This window comes from Myotis lucifugus, unplaced genomic scaffold (genome assembly GCF_000147115.1).
Source record: "Myotis lucifugus unplaced genomic scaffold, Myoluc2.0 scaffold_8, whole genome shotgun sequence".
In the NCBI taxonomy this organism is placed as follows: Eukaryota; Metazoa; Chordata; class Mammalia; order Chiroptera; family Vespertilionidae; genus Myotis; species Myotis lucifugus.
In genome coordinates this window covers 6,920,860-6,935,825 of record NW_005871056.1, presented here as the reverse complement: position 1 = coordinate 6,935,825, position 14,966 = coordinate 6,920,860, and the positions used below count along the sequence as shown (strand labels likewise).

Here is a 14,966-nt window from a genome sequence, read left to right as displayed (position 1 = left end):
CCCTTCTGGCCCTTTAAATACCATTCCTCATGTTGTGACCCCCAACCCAATAAAATTATTTTCGTTGGCTACTTTCATAACCTGTATTTTTGCCTACTGTTTATGAATTGTAATGTAAATATCTGATATGCAGGGATGGTCTTAGGGCGACCCCTGTGAAAGGGTCGTTTCGACCCACAAAGGGGTTTCCGACCCACAGGTTGAGAACCGCTGGCCTAGGGAATGAGCAGAGGGTGCAGACGCAAGTCAGGGCCCCCGAGAGAAGATGGGGGAGAATGGGCAGGCCCCTACTGAGCAGCTTGGCAAAGAACTTCCCCAAAGGATACAAGTCCAGGGCTGAAGGGATGACAGGAGTCTAGGACAGGAGACCACTGTGCTGTTCCTCTGCTGCAGAGGAAGGGACCGGCTCTTCCTGCCCCCCCTCCTTAACCACCCCCGCAGGACTTTGGGTCAGGCCAGTAAAGGCCTCTAGCATGTCCTATAGAGCACAGGATAGGGTGGGATGTTGAGCCAGCCCCCTCCCACCCTCAGCACCATTCTAAGGCAAAGTCTGTGGGTTGCCAAGCTGACCACCACCTGCTAGAATTGTTCATAAAGTTGTGTAAACATTAATAACAATAATGTTATTCTATATAATAAAGAGGTAATATGCAAAATAACTCTCATGCCCTCACAAGATGGCTGCCTATGACCAGTCTGGCAGCAGGGTTAGTGAGGGACGACCAAACGACTGAACAAGTAGGCTGCATGGGGCGACCAGGCTGGCGGGGGGGGGGGGGGCGTGAGGAGCGACCAGGCCGGCAGGGGGGGCAGTTGGGAGCGACCAGGCCCGCAGGGGGGGCAGTTGGGGGCGACCAGGCCAGCACACAGAGGCAGTGAGGGGCGATCAGGCCGGCAGGGGGTGCAGTTAGGGGTGACCAGGCAGGCAGGCAGGTGAGTGATTAGGAGCCAGCGGTCCAGGATTATGAGAAGGATGTCTGACTGCCAGTTTAGGCCCGATCCCTGGGGATTAGGCCTAAACCAGCAGTCGGACATCCCCAGAGAGGTCCTGGATTGGAGAGGGTGCAGGCTGGGCTGAGGGGAACCCCCCCCCATGCACAAATTTTGTGCACCGGGCCTCTAGTTAATTAAAACAATTACCAGTACTTAAATAAGCATTTATTGTGGGCCAGGTACATGGGTACTCAACATGACCTCATTTCATCCTCATAACACCCCTATGAGACATGCACTACAATTATTCCCATTTTGCACATTAGAAAACTGAGGCTCAAATAAAGTCAGCAGCTTGTCCAAGGTCCTAAAGCCAGTGGTGAAGCTGGGAATTAAACACAGGCTGCCTGAATCCAGATAGCTCACTGGTTGGGGTCTTTTAAAATCAAGTAAATTTCTTTGGAACCAACAAAACCAGTGTGTATCATGTTAAATATAAACCATGCCAACATGACTTCTTGGGGGAAAGAGTATCAATTTCTGAATTATAACCTCCACTACTTATAGCCATAGGAAGTGAGTTCTATAATCTTTTTGAGTCTCAGTTTTCTCGTCTGTAAAAATGGAATAACAATAGTTCCTATCTCATACCAGTGTTTTGACTGAATGAGATAATGAATATATAATGTTTGGTGAACACCAAAACATGTAATAACTACTCAATTAAAAGTAGCTGTTATATTATACTATTATAAAATTATAATATGTTCACTATAGGTAATATGTCATCACCTTGCTACTGTGTTATACTTTTAAAAGTCTATGTTCATTCCACCACATTGAACATTCCCTTCAAAGTTTGATAATGCATGGGCATTGGCTTGAATCGCTAAAATCTAGGGATATAAGCAAAAGTATATGTGACTTCTGAGCAGTGACCATCCAGAGAGAAAGCTAGTTCTTTTCCTCCTTTCTTTATTCTCACTGGCTGGAAAGTAGACATGATGGCTGGACCTCAAGCAGCCAACTTGGACTATGAGGTAGAAATTGTGTGCTCAGGATGTCAGAGCAACAACTTAGAATATACTTGGGTCTCCAATACCATACCATGGAGTGCCCTACCAGCCTAGATTTATTTTACAGAACATAAAAAATCTCTATTGTTTTAAAACCAAATTATCTTACATTTTTCTACTTCTCATAGACAAATGTAATCCTAACATACCATTTTTTTTTCAATGAAATGATGTAAGGGAGAGAGTAGCATTCCCATTTTACTGGCAATGACACCGAGGCTCAGAGAGGTAAAATGATATTCTGCAGCTAGTCTGTGGCAGAACTCAAAACCAAGTGGGCCTCACTTCAAAGGGAATGCTATTTCCAGTTATTTACTGAGGTAGACTATTCATGGGGGTGCGGCACTCTGTATTTATGGGCACGTGCACTGAGGGTGGAGAACACACATGTTCAAGTGCACGTGAGGTCAGATGAGAAGCTCAGGAAAGGGACAAGATGTGTTTCTTTCCTGCGCACTGAAGACATCTTGCCCTACTTTCCCTGCCTCCAAAGGGAGGGGAAAAACCAACAACTGTGGTCTATGTCACATGCTGGCTCCGAGCCCCCGAGTCCCTGCCTGCCTGAATTCCTGGCCAGATGTAAAAAGGTGATGTATGGATGTGGGCGCTGGGTATTCTGCAGAGGCCTTCTCTGAAAGGCAAATTCATCTTCCCAGTGGCTTCTGGTGGGCAGAGGGAAATAGAGAGAGTGTAAATAGTGGGACTGGCTGCACTTCCAGAGGACTAGAGGATGCTTGGGCAGCTCAGAAGCAGGGATGGAGGGGGGTCGGGGGGCGGTGAGGGTTCACTGATGTTAACTGTTCCTACCTCTAGTGGGTGCAAGCTTCCTAGAATATGATATGTTTGCTGTTTACATGGCATATGGACACCTATAATTATTGTTGTTTACTGACACCCCATGCCAAATATGCTAAAGGAGCCTATCACCTTTATGCCCATTCCCCAGATAACTTCAGGATGGGGTATAGGGACAGAAACAGCCAGCCTGCTGTCCTTCAGCATTAGAGAGCGCAGAACAGTGAGTGCCAAGGAAACCGAGAGCACTGAAGTCTGGGTTCCACTGTCATCAGGCTCATAATCGTTATAATCCTATGAAACTTCATTACTGAATCCCCCCTGTGCCATTTCTACACGTAACGCTCATTTGTTAATAACCAAGATGAAGGTCCATAAAACAATATTGCTCCCCTGTAACACGCCTTTCTCCTCGCTCTCAGTAAGAATCCAGAATTTCATCAGAAGAATGTAAGCGCTTCACCGAGATGTGTCAATTATTTCAAGATGACAGGTATTCGATTCCCAAATTCATCAGTGGGGACTGAAAATGTATTGGCTCATCAAGCAAAGCACAGTCCTGGAAGTGCCCTCACCATTTGGGAATCAAATAATAATTGCAATACCAACACCTTGACTTTCTAATGGAATTTTTCAAGGAGCGAAAGGGTTTTGACACATCCCCCCTTCCAACCCACAATCAGATTCATCTTCTTGTGGGCTTCTGAAGTAATGAAGATACTGGTTTTACTTTTCCCATTTTGCAGAGGAAGAAACTCAGGTTCTCAGCTCAGAAGCTGAGCGACTTACATGAACAAAGTATGTGGGAGGCAAAGGCAAGATATGTAGCAGCTCTTTCACTCTAGGGCTCCAATCATGTGACTACATAGCTTCAGAAACATCACTCCTTGGATGCAGGCCCTGACCCGGCTGCTGGAAGGCAGGGCAGAGTATTCTCAAGGCTCACAAGCCTAGTGGGAGAACTAAATGCTAACAGTAATTAAAAGATAGCATGATTAATGGGAGAAGAGCGGCATGTATAGGAGTGGGGAGAAAAGAGGCAGTCCTCTCTCTATATTAGTTGGGAAAGAGAGTAAGTCCCTCGGAGGACATGACAACTGATCTGGGTTCTGAAGCATGAATAGGAGTTTACTAAGGAGATAAAATGAAGGAAGGAATTCCAGGCCAAGGAAATGTCATGTGCAAAATCATGGTGGTGGAAAAGAAACAAGGGTGCTCAGAAGAAAATGGTGTCTTCATGAGAACAGGTATCGGGTGTTCTAAATAGGCTAGATAATAGTCTTGGAGTGTGGCAGAGTGTTAAACTGAGTCTTGAAATAGGTAGGAATCATACATATATTTCAGGATCAGCCCCAACCCCCAATACTGAGTCTCTCTTGAAGAGTGCAGCCAGTTCCTCACTCTCCTGGGGAATCCTGCCCTCCTCCTTCTGACCTCTCAGAGGTTATCAAAGAGCCTCTTGGGTCTGGCTGATTCTGGATAGCAGGGTATGGATGCCTCAGCCCTGCATGGGACTTCCCAGACTTCCCAGCCCTGAGATAAGCACCTTACTAATGCTCTGAATTCACCTGTCTGCATTTTCTAGGACTTATTTTGTCCAGAGCAGAAGTACAAAGGGGCCCTTCTGAGGAAGTGAGTTAATAGATGCAATGGAATGAATGTCTGTGCCCACCCCACCCCCCATTCACATACTGAAGCCATAACCCCCAATGTGATGGCATTTGGAGATGGTGCCTTTGGGCGGTGATTTGGGTTAGTCTAGGTCAGTGGTTCACAACCTTCTGGGCCCTTTAAATACAGTTCCTCATGTTGTGACCCAACCATAAAATTATTTTCGTTGCTACTTCATAACTGTAATGTTGCTACTGTTATGAATCATAATGTAAATATCTGATATGCAGGATGGTCTTAGGCAACCCCTGTGAAAGGGTCGTTTGACTGCCAAAGGGGTCGCGACCCACAGGTTGAGAACCGCTGGTCTAGGTCATGGGAATAGAGTACCATGATGGGATTAATGGTCTTATAAAAAGAGAAAGTGCCATGAGATTGCTCTCTCTGAGGGCAAGCACCAAAGAAAGGGCATGTGAGGACATACTGAGAAGTCATCCTGCAAACCAGGACGCAGGTCCTCATCAGACACTAATCTGCTGCATCTTGATCTCAGACTTCCCAGCCTCCAGATCTGTGAGGAGTAAATGTCTGTTGTTCAAATGCCTCGATCTGTGGTATTCTGTTATAGCGGTCAGAGCTCAGACAGTAGGGATGCCTCTTCCTTCTCCCAGAGGCCCTGGCCTTTCCTCCAGGCGTATGCTGACCCCCTTCTCCTGGGGAGGCCTCTGCTCTGCTCTGAATCAGGGCTGCACTTCAGGCCTTCCCATGCAGGGCCCGGTGCGGATTTATGATTTAATTTGTGTGTGTGGCACTAAGAAATGATTTCTGGGCTGGTCACTTAAGAAATGATTAAAGACCATCATTTCAAACCCACAGCGCTCTCTGGGGGAAGGGAAGCAGTTTGAGACAGAAGGAGGTGTCGGTAATATGCTGAGATGGACGTGTGGTAGGGGGGAGACAGAGGCAGGGGGGCAAGGCTCTCCTTGCTGCTGCTGCGGGGAGGGGTGAGTGTCTGCTGGGAGCACTGGATGACGCCCTCAGGACAAGATGAGCCCCCGCAACAGACATTTGTGATGCTATCTTTGTCCACACAAGCAGATGCCAGCGGAGGCAGGCAGCAGGCACGGGGAAACCAGCCCCTTCTCCTTTCTTGGATCTCTATGATCTCAGAGCAGTAAACCTGGGTCCAGTGATGGTTGAGTGCAAAGGAAGCAAACAACTCCCAGAGGCCTCCGTCCTCCACAAGCTTCCACGCCTGTCGCAGACCGGAAACCCGCACGCCCGAGGCTCTAAATCACCCTGACGTCTCTTCCAAGCCAACAGCCAAATGTCACACTGTCCCAATTTACGAGGTGTGGTTATAAAGTTCTGAGTCCAGGTAGTGAGCTTGGGAAGACACACTCAGCTCCTCTCGAGGAATTCCTCAATGTCAGGGCTGTTCTCAGGACCTCGTGTGTTACACAACGAACTTGGTCACCGAAAAACAGAGTGAGCCCTGGGCCGCCTGCTTATGGATGCCACAGGAGGCGGCAATGGGGTAGCAACGTTTACCCAGAGGGCTGACTTCCCACACCTGGCTTGCAGAACCAGTTCCTAAAGCCTTGCTACCTATGAGGTCATGGGCAGGTCCCGCTGTAGCCTCTCTGAGACACGGTGGACTCGTCTGTGAAATGGGAGCACCGGGAGTAAGGAATAGCTCCTCCCTCACCTTGGCAGTTAATTGGTGAACACATAGGAGGCTTGATCTGAATGTGAATTACAGCTCTCAAGGCTGCTAATCTGAGCCTCTCCAACATCCACCAGGAGAAATGATGCTTTGATTTGTGTAAACTCCTTCTATACTGAATAACAAAGACAACTGCTAGAGCACCTTCTCATCCATGTTTGACAACATCTCTCAGCAGAAGGAACAGGGAGAGAGAGGCCCCTAGGAAGAAAGGAGCTGACCCTCAGGCTGGCTCTTGGGTGTGAGGCCCCCCTCTCCGGACCTCCCTGACCCCTTCGGTGAAATGAATGGTTAAACGGGATTCATTGATCCGCCTTTCCCTTTAACGCACGCTCACTCTCACAGTCATTCATCCATCATTCGGCCACAGCACACACCTTCATTAAGCAAAGGCCATGTATGATTCAAAGGCAAACAAAAAGCCATCTACGCCACAGGGAGCTCACGCCTGATCTGGAAGGCCTCTCCCAGCTCTGTGAGCCTAATCCAACATGAGCACTGTCCTTTCCGGGCTGTGCCAATGAGTCACCCTGGGACACCCCTGAAATTAAGGGCCATGCTCGCCCAGCATGTGGAAGGCAAGGTGGAGACTCAGCTCATCTGGATTCGGGCCTCCTATAGAGATTTCCCCATTAGTCAGCAGGGCTTCTCCATCAATAATGATACCACCCATAATGAAGATAAATATTTTGCAACGAACTGTCGCTTTTTCACATGGGAAAAACCTATTCACATTAAAGACACCTCTCTCTCTTTCTCTTTTACTTTTGTTTTATTTTCTTGGCATATATCTAAGGAGAGAGAGAGAGAAAAAAAAAAAAGAGAGAAATATTCCTGAAAAGGGAAAGGACCACATCCAGCAAAGATTCTACCTACTGCCTAGATAACTCTCTCTCTTGCTGTTCTGCCACCACAAACACACCCCTTGGTAGGTGCTTTTTGAGCTGCCATCATCACCTGCTCCTGAGAAGCGAGGGGGCCCCCATTCAGACCAGGGCCTCCAGGACTGCGCCAGGCTTCCTGGGAGGCCAGGGGATGGAGCAAGATGGACAGACACACAATGCGCTCACTTCGTTTTTATGCTCATTGTTATTTTTAATGCGTAGACTTTAATTAACTTGAGCCCTGGGCACTAACTCCTGCCTACTGTGAAAAGATCCGGTTAGAGAAATAGGAGAAGAGCAGGTGGGAGCCTTCTCGCCTCCCACCTGCCCTCCTCCCTCCTCCAAGCTCATGCAAAGGTCTCCTTGTGATAGGAATGAACTCCACTTCACCCCACTCACTCTCTCTCAGCCCCATTTTATGCTATTTCTGCTGGGATCAGAGCCTCCACCTAATGCTTTCATGCTTTCATCCTCTCGTCTGTATTTTCAACCTCTGTCTATAGGCTGTCCCCTGTGACGGCCCATAGCAACATCCCACAACCTGTGCTTCCCTAACTCTCTCCCTCCCTCCCCTCCCCTCCCCTCCCCTCCTTTTTATCCAATTGTCACCACATTCTATCATCTCTACATTCTGAGCTGTTGTCAAATCTGATTTCTGTCTCCATCTTGCTTCAAGCCCTTGTCTTGTCGCTAGCTCCCTGATGTCCCTGACTGCCACTTGCCTCCCCTGTACACCTGCCAGAGAGTCTTCCCATAACACAAATCTGATGGTGCCACCTTCCTGCCTAAAATCACCCAAGTGCTCCCCTGCCATGGCAAAGAAGCCTGGTGCTTGGACCTGGCTGTCCCAGGCCCCTCAGAGTCAATGGCCCCGTCACCATTCCTGCCTCTCCATCAGCCTCTCCCTGCCCGGCCCACCCATGTGTCAGAACTGCTCAGGGCAGCACTGTGTCCTCTGCACCAGTTCTAGACTCCCAGGTCCTACCCACCAAGCTTCCCACACTAGGTGTGCCTGGCTGCTTGCCTGCCTGCTCCCCGCCAAGCTCCTCCCAGTACCCCAGGGTATATCTGCCTTCCAGCACCTAAACAGCGTTCATACTCACAATGAATGAGCAAACATGTGGATAAAAGAAAGACAAACTTTTAAGAGCTCAGACTTTACTTTTCCCCAGTATATGACTGTTACGACCGTTCAGGATGTGGCTGATGCAAATCCCACCATCTGGGTGCTCTTCTCACCCATCTCTGAACCTGGAATGTGCCTTCCCTCTGACTTAGCTCACATTCCACCTTCTCCACAACAGTGGCCCTCATTTCCCAGTTGGGAGGAACGTCTCCTCCCAGATTGCCCCCTTAGCATTTGCATCCTGTCATCACCAGCACTGTCTCATATCACAGTGCAGGATATGGAGCGGGGAGCCTAGAGATACATCTTGCTCTACCTCCTACCTGTTGTCCCTAAGCTCCCTCAGCCTCAGGCTCCCCATCTGTGACTAGGAATAATATTCTCTACCTGTTATAATAATAATAGTACACAATAATAATCCTATATAATAAAAGCCTAATATGCTAAGTGTCTGACCATTAGTTCGACTGTTCAACCAGTCGCTAGATGCACACTGACCACCAGGGGACAGACGCTCTGACCGGTAGGTTAGCTTGCTGCTGCGGTCCTGCGACTCTAGACTGGGCAAGATGGGCAGGACATGCCCTGGAGCCCTCCCGAGGTCCCTCCCTGCTCAATCAGCCCCTATAGGGACTGGGCGAGATGGCTGGACATGCCCTGGAACCAATCTCCAGCAGTCCCTCCCCAACCTCTAAAATATTTCTTCTAATTAATCTCTATCAATGTGCATGAATTCGTGCACCGGGCCTCTAGTAGTACATAATAATAATAGTATCTGACTGTATTGTTGGAGATTAAACACATTAATCAATGTAAAGGATGTGTACAATAAGCAGTCAATGTTAGCTCATCCTCATCATCATTTGATCTCTCTCACTAAACTGTGTTTCTGAGAGCACAGGCTGTATCCAGGTTATCTTAGTACCCTTCTGTGTCCAAGGTCCTGCCCAACTCAGGTGGCAACTTCAGGTCCTTGTTGAACTGAATTCACTATAAGGCTGTCCTTATATTCACGTTGGCTCTTTGGCTCTCATGTCTGTCCATGGAGATCCCACAGTCCTCTCACTAAACCCCTGGCTTCCCCAGGCTTTGCTTCTGGCCATGACCCAGTTTTAGGGGTCCTTTGGGCAATACATGATTTCCTGCAACTCTGAGTCCCCCCTACCCTGCCAGTCATCCATGCCAGGGAGAGCCTGAGTTTAATGCCTCCCAGCCTGGGCCTTCTGCTGGGATCTCTCCACTCCTGCTGCTGTTCCATCTGCCTCACAGGGAGGAACCTGGGCCTTCTCATCTCCTTCCCCTCTCTTCCAGGAGCTGAGCAGCTCTGAGTTCCCTGCCACAGCAAAAAGGTGGTGCCTTCTGTGCCCTCCTGTCATCCTGATGTTGGCCCTTTATATTCACAACTGCTGCCTTGTGCATCTTCAGGGGGTCAGATCCCCACCTCAGTGGAGCCTCAGGCTCACAAGGGCTGGAAGCATGAGAACTACATTTCCCAGAATGCTATCCTGGAGGGATAAGAGCCCACCAATGAGAGGCTCTCCCACAGATATGGAAGGCAGAAAGGAGGCAGAAGCTTTGATATGGCTCTTTGGCAGGGGTAGGAGAGTTGGTAGATGTGAACTTTTGCAGCGACTTCCAGTTGTTTCTATGCACCAGCCTCACTGTTAGAGGCAGCTGTGACCATGACCAGCAAGATCTTCTGGCAACTGGCTCCCTGAGAGTTGGTGGCCAACCTGAGAGTGGGCCAGCCTGGCCTCTGTATCCCCACCCCCTTTCAAGAGTTTTTTAAGCACCTAAATTCCTATGTCAAATCTGATTTTACTTGAAATAACCTTGGATATATCTATATCAATCGCTTACCTCCCCTACACAGCATTTTTAAAAATAGGTTAAAATATTCCTTCCCAAAGACCTCCTTTTATGCCACATATTCTAAGAACTTGTGAGGAACACATTCAAAGGTACCAAGAATATTAAATTCCTCAAAGACTTCATGTGCTTTGTTGATGATAGAGCAGAGGATCAGGTGGAACACTAGTCCCTCCTCCACTTCCCTTTCCCTCCTCCACCTGGTTCTTCTCCTCACTTCTCTAGAGGAAGATGGGATGGAGATTTGGAATAGAAGATGCCTGTCTGAACTGGAAGATGTTGGGTGTAAAAACAACAGTTGACACTGAATACACAGTGCTTACATGCCAGGCACTGTGCTAGAAATTATATGATATTACTTCTCAGAGCAATGCAATAACCATGCACAACAACAATAGCAAAAAGCCACCTAGTGTAAGCATTCACTCTGGCTAAATACTGTGCCAAGGACTGAGCTACACTGTCATGTTCAATTCTTCCACCAATCTACAAAATAGGTTACCTTTTAATAGATGGAGAAACCAAGATATAGAGGAGTTGATTAGTTTGTCCCACGTCCTACAGGTATAAATGGAAGAATCAAAATTCAACCCAAGTCTGTATTGCTCCTGAGCCTGATCAAAGTTTAATGAAGGTGAGGTTTGAAGCTTCAGACCATGACCTACAGCCATTTTCACTGGCATTCAAGTCTTAAAGATGCCACATAGCCCCATTGCCAGCACCCACCTCTCTGAGTCCTTCTCACTCCTGTACCCCTACACGTCCCTAGAACCGCAATCCTCAGACTGTCCAAACATGGGCTTCTGAAGGTTCTGCTTTTGACCCACCCTAAGCATCTCCAGGGATAATTTGATTAAAGCAATTTACCCTTTTTTGCAAAGAAAGCTTGGCTGCCCCCCTGCCCACCCCCCGTCCAACAATTTCCTTTAGAACGAATCTGATTACCCTTGCATTTAGTGACAGGATGGGGGGGGGGGTTCCAATCTCTCCTCCTGGCCTTTTTGCTTTCTCCCTTGGCCCCAGCTCCCCCTTCTGAAATCTAGCTCAGGGTCACTCCACATCCACCTTGAAGCCTCCCTGTGGTCCAAGGTTTTGTCCTTCTCAAGGCTTCACATCTGAACCAGGATTTGCAGTAACACCGCATCTCCCATGAGCCTCTTTTCTCCTCATCCTTCCCTTTCCCAGTTTTGCTCCCCAACTCAGGAGGACAATGCCAGCCAGGGAGTCAGGGTTGCCACAGTGACAGTACCAAGAGGCAATGTACCTCATTAATCCCAACAGCCCCCCAAAGCTACTCCCCCCCGCAAAAAAAAAACACCATGGTTTCTGTTATAAATCAGTACATGTGCTTCATAGATAGATCCACACTCCTCTTCAAGCCATGGGACATCTCTAAGTCCCTTTTATGCTCTGGGCACCTGTGGACATATGAAGATGGGCTCATGGGTGACTATTTTTACTCAGATGTTCCATTTCACCCCCACATCTTTGAGAATGGAGGTACCTGGGGTGATGGTGACAGGAGGAGAGGGAAGCAACGCTGCAGTGATGAGTGAGCCAGTCTCGGTTTCCACCACACTGCCTCTGAGAAATGGTATACGGGACCCATAATTAGGGTACACACAGCCTCACACGCACAAATTGCAGAACCATTATTTTCCAATTTCCATAACGAGGCCTTTGGAATAACAATCAAGAGGAAGGGAAAGGGAAGAAGAACAGCCCTGAGGGAGCTCAGGACTGCTCTGCAAGGGCCTCCCTGCCCAGTTCTCCACCATCACTATCTAAATAAATGGTTGGTCTCCAGGACACAGGAAGCAGATTGGGGCCTCCTCTCCCATGAGGTTTGGGAGCAGAGCCTTTTCGAGTACTTGCTCTAATTGCATCAGGGAATTTGTGGCGGCAGCAGGCAGAAGTCTCCTCACACAGCACCAACTGGATGGGTTCATGGTGCCCATTTGCATGGAGTTGTGGGCCCATTGGCAGGTTACCATTGTTCTGCAGGCTCAGAGCTCTATGGTCAACTCATTCTAGCCTCTAAGCCAACACTGCCCAAGAGAGGCATCAATTCAAAAAGGTATTCTGATGGGTAACTCTTTAGTGGTTGGTGGGTTTATTTTTAAACTTATGTCCACAACTTGCCACCCACTCCTAACCACCCAGGCACTATTTTGGGCTCGGCATTTTGGTGTTGGAAGCTGGAGATCTGTAGTGCCTGCTCACAATTACTCTCATCCCAAGGACCTTATCTAGAGGATGCTGTGTTTGCAGAAATCTAAGGAGATAAAAAGGGGACCCAGAGAAGAAAGTGAGCCTGCCCAGGCCTCTGTCCTGGAAGCCAAGAACATACTACATAGTCAAAAAGTGCAGGTTGAATCTGAAGCCACAGGAGGAAAAGGCAAAATTCTCCTGAATTTCAAGACTCTGCTGTCACTGGATTCTTTTAAGCTTAGTCCCCATGCTGAGGTGAGCACCCATCCTCCCCAAGAAAGATGCATGATCAGATTTCTCTGGGAACAACCTCCCTCTGCTTCCCTCTTATACAGGTGGTGCCTTCTCTTTCCATTTGTCCATCAGCACGCTGGCCTTACAGACTTCTCTTTCAGAAGACCCCACCCAGCTGGCTGTGGCCAAAGAAGGTGCTGGCTTTGCAGTGCCCAAACCACAGGATGCAAGAGGGACAGATGCTGGCCCAGGTTTCTACTTGTGCACACATTACACATGGAGGAACTCAGTGTGAGGCTGGGGAGATGAGTTAGGGATGCCTTGCCCAACCAGCTCCTATCTCTCCAGGAGACAGTCAGCCCCTGGTCCTTTGGTCTCCCAGGGCACCTGCCTGGAGGACCCATGCCTCTCCTCTGTCCCAGACTATGCCAGCTTCTCCTACTCCTTTCCTTCCTCCTCTTCTCTCTCTTCCCCTTAGGAGAGCTTGTCTTCAAGGCCTCCTGCCTTCTCATACTGGCCTGTAAGAGTCTGGCTTCTGGCTTCTTACACCATCAAACACATTGTTGGCAGCACCTGGGGGACTCGGGGGCTAGAGATGACTATTTGGGCTCTAACCCAGGCTCTGTTGCTGATTGTTCTTCAAATTTTGTCTAACTTGCTTTATCCTCTGAACCTCAGTTCGATTATCTACAAGATGGAGTGATAATAACAGACCTACTTAAAAGAGTTTTATAAGGATGGAATGAATTGATGTCTATTAAGTGCTTTCTATAGTCTACTGTGGAACAAGAGCTCCAAAACTGGGCTCAAAGTTCTGAGGGGCTGGTTCCTACTCAGAAATAAATGACTAAACCGATGGTAAGAGCTGACCTTCCAGGGAGTGTCAATTCTTGAAATTCAGCAAAGTCAACCCCAAAAAGCTTTAGCTGCTACTGGGCGTCCTACTTCTTGGTGCTGGGTTGTGGCCCTAAGATGGGCCTCCATGGCCTGCCTCAGCCCCTACTGTACCAGATAAGTGCCATGTGTGTGAGAATCTTTAATGTTTCTCTATGTTGCTCATCCCATGACCCATGTCCCACATGCTGTTCCTTTAGTTCTCCCTACTCCACTCTCTCTCAATCCAGTCTATCCTTCCACTATGTGTTCCCCTTCCCTAGGCTGAGACCCTTTCCCAACAAGTCAACTCCCTGCTATCTCATGGCCCAGTGACATACACCAGAAAGCAGGGCATGCCTGCCAGAGGAACTGAGTTCTGGGACAATGTAGAGGGCGGAGGGATGGCTGACACCAGAGCTGAGACAGGGAGCAAGATTATGATTGCAAGTGAGAGGCACAGTGGCTGAGGAGGTGCAGAGAGCAGAGGGCACCCATACCATCTGAGGGAGAAAGAGGACAAATTTGGGAGAAGGTCATGGTGAGCTGAGGCTTCAGAGTTGAACTGCAGAACTGCCTACAGGGGGAAGTGGATGGTCCCTTGGACTCAGCTCAGTGGAGGCAGGGGGTGTGCATCCTCCCTGGAGGCTGAGATTTGCCCCAAGAGGTTCTGCACCCACTCTTTCTTTCTGACCCTCTCCAAAGTGTTCCTGTTGCCAAAGCACATTCTAGAATCTACTTCTCTTCCTTCTTTTTTTTTTAAACGTCATGGAGGTATAATTGACATACCATAAAATTCACTGTAAGTGTACAGTTCAATTATTTTTAGTAAATTCACATTGTGCAACCATCATCACAATCCAATTTTAGATCACTTCCATCACCCCCAAGCATTCTCTCATGCCCATTTGCGGTCAATAACTGCTCCCAACCCCAATCCCAGGCAACCACTAATCTACTTTGTGTTTCTATAGATTTGCCTTTACTAAATAGTTCATGGACTCATTCCATATTTTCTTTGTATCTGGCTTCTTCCACTTAGCATAATGTTTTTGAGATTCATCCATATTGTAGCATATATTAGTACTTCACTCCTTTTTATTGATGAATAATGTTCCATTGTAGGAACAGACCACATTTTGCTTATTCATCCACAAGGTAACAGTCATTTGCATAATTTTCACTTTTGAGCTATTATGAATAATGCCTCTGTGAACATTTGCATGTAAGCCATTGTGTGGACATATGTTTTCATTCTCTTGGGTAGAAACCTAGGAGTTGAATTGCTGGGTCATATGGTAAATTTATGCTTAACTTAAGAAACTGCCAAATTGTTTTCCAAAGTGACTGTGTAATTTTACATTCCCACCTGTAATATACAAGGGATCCAGTCTTTAAAATTTAGAATTATAGCCATGTTAGTGGGTGTGAAGTGGTATCTCTTTGTGCTTTTGATTTTCATTTCCCTGCTGACTAACGTTGAGCATCTTTTCATGAACATATTAGTCATTTGTATATCGTCTCTGTTGAAATGTCTATTAAGATCTTTCCCTCATTTTTTAATTGAGTTGTCTGACTTCTTACTATTTATTGTTAAGAGCTTTATATATTCTAAATATAAGTCCCTT

The 14,966-nt window shown here is 47.7% G+C and overlaps 1 protein-coding gene across 1 annotated transcript in view; it reads right to left on the bottom strand.

The window, feature by feature from the left end:
• Positions 1-14,966, bottom strand: part of EPHB1 (EPH receptor B1) — a 277,930-nt gene that overhangs the window by 146,617 nt on the left and 116,347 nt on the right. The gene's annotated exons all lie outside the window — the stretch shown is intronic.